The sequence below is a fragment of the Amblyomma maculatum genome, chromosome 2 (assembly GCF_055883805.1).
Source record: "Amblyomma maculatum isolate TAMU_Amacu chromosome 2, ASM5588380v1, whole genome shotgun sequence".
Taxonomy (NCBI): domain Eukaryota; kingdom Metazoa; phylum Arthropoda; class Arachnida; order Ixodida; family Ixodidae; genus Amblyomma; species Amblyomma maculatum.
This window is the reverse complement of record NC_139345.1, coordinates 209,905,343-209,911,342: the sequence shown is the minus strand read 5'-3', so window position 1 is coordinate 209,911,342 and position 6,000 is coordinate 209,905,343. Positions and strand designations below refer to the sequence as shown.

The window sequence follows — 6,000 nt, the reverse complement described above, 5'->3', positions numbered from 1 at the left end:
ACATGGCAAAGCGTGTCGCGCGCTGTACAATCGCGCAACCTAGCGTGCGCTGGCTGTGCGCTGGCATGTGCGAGATACGCGCGGCTAAGGCTGTTGGATGAGCAGACAGACTCCCTGCCATCAATGCGGTCTGTTGCCTCGTCTAGCCGGCAGTATGCTGCTTTGGCTATCTGCAACACGTGGTGATAACAGCTTAATAAAGGCACACGCATGTGCATGCTCCATGCCGAGTGCGCAGCGACAAGAATTCTATACTCTCCAACTGAAGTTGCCGTTTTCTTTAGCACATCAGATTATCGCTTTATATGCATGGGAAAGCGACCAGACCGTTTAATGCCTATGCCTTTGTTATTAGCGCTGTGCAGACAACAAGAGGGTCTGGCAGGAAGTGCGTCCGCTCATGTAACAGCTTTAAGCCACGCGTATAACGCACCTGAAGTCACTGCCAGCGCACGTTAGACTGCGCTGATTGTACATTGCGGCACGCTTTGCCATGTCCATGCTCATATATTTTACGAGTGTTCATGGCGCGAACGATCTATCGTAAGTGGTACCGAAAATGAGAGTCATTAAGGTGCTACCGCGTCAAGTCCTTATAGTTGAAGCCTAAATGTCCTTCACTTCTCATTTTGCGCCGGTACGGAGATCTTAAATAAGGATGCCCATAATAGTTTTAGATCTGAAGTCGATCTGCTCTCAATTGTGCGTACATATTTGAGCTATATGAGCACAATGCGTACCGTAGCATTGTTTTCCTATCGGAAGAGTTTTGCTGTTCTGCGAGTCTCGTCTAAGTAAACGGCTGTTCTAAGAGGTACTACGTTAGTTGGGGATAATATACAGGGCTTTGAAAGTTGCGTAATATAAGTTGTTTTTTTTTTGAATAGCTGTGGAAGATACACCGGTAAGTGCTCTTCAGATTGTAGTGCACGATGAACAATATAAACGTACGGCACTCAGGGATTACATCGTTAACCCTTTAACCAGCAGTTCAACGACATTGTTGACCCACTATAGGCAGCCGCAAAATGCCTCTCCCTATAATTTAGAACGTGTTCACCTAAATTTAGTCTTTTGATGAAGTACGCTCTGAAATAAAGTTGTATCAGTCGTCAATAGATGGCCCGTAATGACCATGTTCAACCTAAAAGTGCCGTCGTCGTCTTCTACACGCGCGCGACACGTTGGAAGAGTTCTGGCCTCAGCAGCAACCGATATTCGAAGATAAGGGTGGCGAAAATTTTATTTCCTTGCAGAGGCGTCTCTAAACGTGGCCCTTGCTGAATAGTATAACCTAATTCGCAACAGAAGCGGCTGTGCAGGACAAAATACATAGTCTACAAAATTCTTGAGCTCCCAGAATAAGGTAATAATTTACCGTCAATGATGTGCAGTGGGCTGTTTGTTTTTATATCCACAATTGGTTTGAACGTGATACAGGACGCGTAAAGGTACACAGAAAGCTGTTTAGAAATAGCTCTGCGTTGCCGCTTGTATGTGAGCTCTTGAAGGTCGCTTTTTTTTTTTTTGTAGGGAAGAGTTTATGGCGGGAATCTGAGTACTTGTGTTCATATAATGGTGAAATGAGCACCGCGGAACGTTAGCTTTTCATCACCTCAAGTTTCACTTTCTTTTGCCAACAAGTAACGTACTTATCTTCTTGTAGCCATGGAAACAACGCTGTTTTATGGAAGTCGCCGGCAACACAGCAGGTCAGATGGCGCTGCGTTCTCTGCCATAAAGGTGTGTCAGGCTTCAAGTGCACCAAATGTGACGTCTTTTTGTGCCTGAAAAGCGGCAACCAACTGTTTTCTTCAATTCTATCTCAAGTAGGACATGACTGACACATGTCAGTTTGCTAGCTTTGTACTCCCTATCTTGCAGATCAACAAAATTGTTGACGTTCTGTATTTTTTGAAATCCTTGTTCAAACGCATTCCCATTTTTTTATGTACATTTAGACTAATAGAAACGAATACAAACCAAGGAAACAATTATAGCATCGCTCTATCTGATCTTGCAAGTTAAACGGTTGATTGCTAATTAAAATTACAAAATTAGGATTTTTAGATTTTATTTTAGGAGTAATATATTGTACGAAATTGTATGCCTTCAGCATCAAAGTTAGGTCGCCTTTTAGAGCTCGTGAAATTACAATTCGGTTCGAAATATTGAATGTCGAAATGAGCATGTGAAAGCATGTTGGACAAAAGCATTTGTTGGGCGAATTGGTGTTTTTGATGATCCATAACTACAGCGGAAACGACAGGACAAAGATAAAGGAGGGACGCCACACAGCGCTCACTCACAACTAAAGTTTTATTGGACGCCAGCAGGCAGAGGTGGGCAACCTCATGAGGTCAACCTCAACCTCCAAATGACCTCAACCTCACGGAGTGAGGTGAGGTTGAGGTGAGGTCGGCAACACCTGAAATATTTTTGAGTGAGGTCAGCAAATGAGACCTCAACCTCATGCGTGAGTTTGAGGTTGAGTGAGGTCGTAACTTAGTGAGGTCGGCTTGTAATGTCGAAATTGTTGTTTCCCACAGCGAGAAAATAGCCGGGAAAACACCTTTCATAATGCCTGTCGTGTGCACTCTTTTGGCTACTAATGCGCACATAACGAACATTTTGCGTCTGTGCGTTTGCGTTCGACACGAAAAAAAAGGAGAGGGGGGGGGGGGGGCGTAAAGTGCAGCGCGGCAAACGAGTGGGGTCGGACGACGGCTGCAAACTCGAAAGAATGTGAAACAAGATACCGCCACCATTCCGAGCGAGTTTGGGAAGTAAAGAAAGTCTGCGAAAACTCGAAGGGTTTCCAGACCTACGTGCGTGTGTCGGCTTCTCGAAAAAAAAAGCTAGAATAGTAGAAAAGAGGCAAGCGCAAGATCCAGCAACCAAGGAATTGCTTGGCGAGGATGGCACAGAGAGGAGGTTTCAGAGAGGCATATGAAAAGAACAAGGATGCAGAAGAGACGAGAGATAAATTGCTTGACGAGAAGTCACCCCACGAAGACTGTATTTTAGTAAATAAAATCTGCTTTTGCTATTGTATACGGTACGAGTTAAAACGAAAGAAAGCAATAGGACGGTAGATCGTAGTTGTATCAGTGCAATCCACTCTTTTATTATTATTATTATTATTAGTCACTAGACATTAAATTACCCCTACATAAAACGATAAATTTAATATGCCCTTCTCGAAGAATCATTGAAGAACAGACAGGTGACTGACGACTGCTTGCAGTCATTCCTTTCTCATACCCTACGTGAGCTTGCGCCTTTTTTATTTACATGTTTGTTTATCGAGGGCCTCCCCTCCGTTTTACAGCTTGCAGCCAAAGTGGCGGGCGCGCCTTTTGTTCGTAAGCTGGCTTCTGCTCTTTCGGCTCCGCAGCCGGTGTCCGTTCTCAACTAGCGGACAAAGCGCGGACCCGGGAACCCCTCGGCATTTCTTGGAAAGTAAGCCACTGCACATACGCGCGCCTCTGGGAGTTTGTGAATTTTAGGTATTTTTAAGTGCGTTTCTGTCAACGGGGCCGAGAGTTACAAAGACAGTGGCAGTGTGGGCGAGAGAGTGAGATGTGTGCGCGGTGCTCAAGCGTGTGAATGCGCGATTGAAGATCTGCGTCTCCTCTGTTCTTTAGTTTTTCAGTACACTTGCACCACCCCTATTTTTCCTCACTTATTATTTTCGTTTTGTGTGGTCACTTACCAGTGCCCCCTCTCGCGTTTGTGCATCCGCGTTTACTCACAACCAGCCTCTTTTCTGCGGTACGGCCAATCGTCACCTCCCCCCCTCCGCCCAAGAAAACAAAAAGACAAAAAAATCAGAAGAGACAATTCTCAGATTCTTCCTCTTGCAACATTCTTCTTTTTTATTTTGCTTCTTTAGCTTTTGGTTGGGCGCTATACCTCCGACTGGCGTATTCCTGTTGGCCTAAAGAAATATAGAGACAGTCCCTTCTCGCTTCTCGGAACACCGCGGCGGCTGCGCGGACCTCTGTCGCTTGTCGACCATGCAGGCATCTCATCGTTTGGAAGTACAAACAATGAAACGAGCCACTACTCACACAAAAGTGCGAGGTTACAAATGTGAATTATTTCTGGCGTCTCTGCTGTAATACGACACGTAAGTTGTATCCATGCTTTTTTTTAGTTTCTTGAAACAGCAGCCGGCACTCTCCAGGTAATCCTTTCTAATGGCTAACGATCGATAATATATCAAGGTACAAACAGATCAAAAGCAGTTCCTCCCCTCATCAGTAGTTTAATTTCCCTGCTCACAGCCATATTTACGCTACATCTTTCACGTAGGTGCTTGACTGACGATGTTGATTCCGCAATATTCTAATTTTAGGGCATCGACTTCAAAACGGTCATGATATTCTGGCTACCGGTCACCCCGCGTGTCGAACTGCTATCTCCCGCGCTGTGAATTGCATGTTTTCGTCTTCATCAGCTTTCGCCGGGCCCAATGTATCTAAAACACGGCGCCCTCGCACAGTGCTCTAGCACAACGTTCCCTAATCGCAGATTTCGCCGACCTTCACCTGGGGCCTGTACTTTAAACTGTAGCCTCAAACTAAAAGCAAAATTAAAAGTGAGGTAGTCACGAAAATACTTCACATTTGCCCAACTTATCTGAATTGGCTTATTAATTTTTTGTAGCGAGCCGACTGAAGAATTTTAACGTATCATGTTTATTTGCTTCTCAAAAGTGAATCCTGGATTCATCCTCGCATGCGTGAAAAGGATGTGAATGTGCGGATCCGTCTATTTCCATGCTTTCATAGATATACTGATTCGAATGATACTGACATCAGCAGAGAAGGTGCAGTTGTTACATCCTGCCGCAAACTGTTCTGCTGCAGCTACGCCACTGCCGAAAGCCACGCAGAGACTGTCCAGACACTGGCTTCATGGCGCAGTGGCGCCACCCTCTGGTTGCACGGAGGGCGCACTCCGCCAACACCCGCGGGGCGGCGCTCGCTTCCTGGAGTGCACCGACGGCGCTCTGTATCCCAGGTGGTGTGCGCCAGGACGAGTCTTCTCCGCCCAGGCTAGCAGGTGCTTGCCTTCCCAGTCGAATCCCAGAGAAAGTGGTAGGTTCGCTTGGTGCTCCCGATTTTCGTAGGCGTATAGCTGATAGAAAGAAAGATAACAAGTTGCCATCTAATTGTCCCAGTGTTGCAACTGTGCTCTATAACCGATTTCTTCTAGTAGAAATCAATCCTTGCACACATCTCTTCATGGTTGTGCTTTGTAAATCCAGTACAGTGAACCTTCACTTGAACGGACTTCAAGGGACCCCAGGGAAAAGTTTGTTAAAGCGAAAGCTCACTCAACTGAAATAAGTGTATGACAGCTTGTTGCCATTAGGTAAAAAAATATCGGGTGGTCAAATTGTATACCAACCCATTTATTTGTCACACTGCTCAAGTTCCGCTAACTGGCCCCTCGAAAAGTATCTGTAATCTTCTGCTGCACTTTTATACTTCGGACTGCAGCAGTTATGAACTCAGTCATTTTTCCTAAGCTCTCTTGCACAGCTCTCTGCCGGGCAGCAAATGCTTAAAGTTTTTCCAGGGCGATAAGTGCTTCTTTGGCAGATATCGTTTGTACTTTGTCATCAATGGATCTTCCTTGTCTTCGCCTTCTTCAGGCAATGCAATCGCTACAATATTTTCAGTAGTGAGTGCGGCGCATGTCTCCACCAAGGGGTCACAGGCAGCTTATTGCCCAAAATACAAAGGGCTCCTAGTTTTTCTGACAGTTCCGGCCAGCCACCTGGCTCACTGTTCTCTTCATTAGCCCCATTGGCCTCTGCTTCAAGATTGGTGTCCAAAGCAGTCCAGTTTGCTGCACGCAGGCCTGCATTTTGCCAGCAGTTCGCTATCGTTGCTGGCTTCACAATCCACCAATCTGCCGTAAGCGTTTCTGCGGCCTGCCGGACATTATTCGCGTCAGGCGTCCGCATTCTTAAATTTACCAGAATGC

The 6,000-nt window shown here is 45.9% G+C and overlaps 1 long non-coding RNA gene across 1 annotated transcript in view; it reads left to right on the top strand.

The window, feature by feature from the left end:
• Nucleotides 1-4,890: 4,890 nt before the first annotated feature.
• The window catches only part of LOC146201203 (uncharacterized), a 72,396-nt gene continuing 71,286 nt past the window's right edge, over nt 4,891-6,000 (top strand). The window contains exon 1 of the long non-coding RNA XR_014705294.1: nt 4,891-5,105. This is a non-coding gene — a long non-coding RNA (uncharacterized LOC146201203). The remainder of the gene's footprint in view (nt 5,106-6,000) is intronic.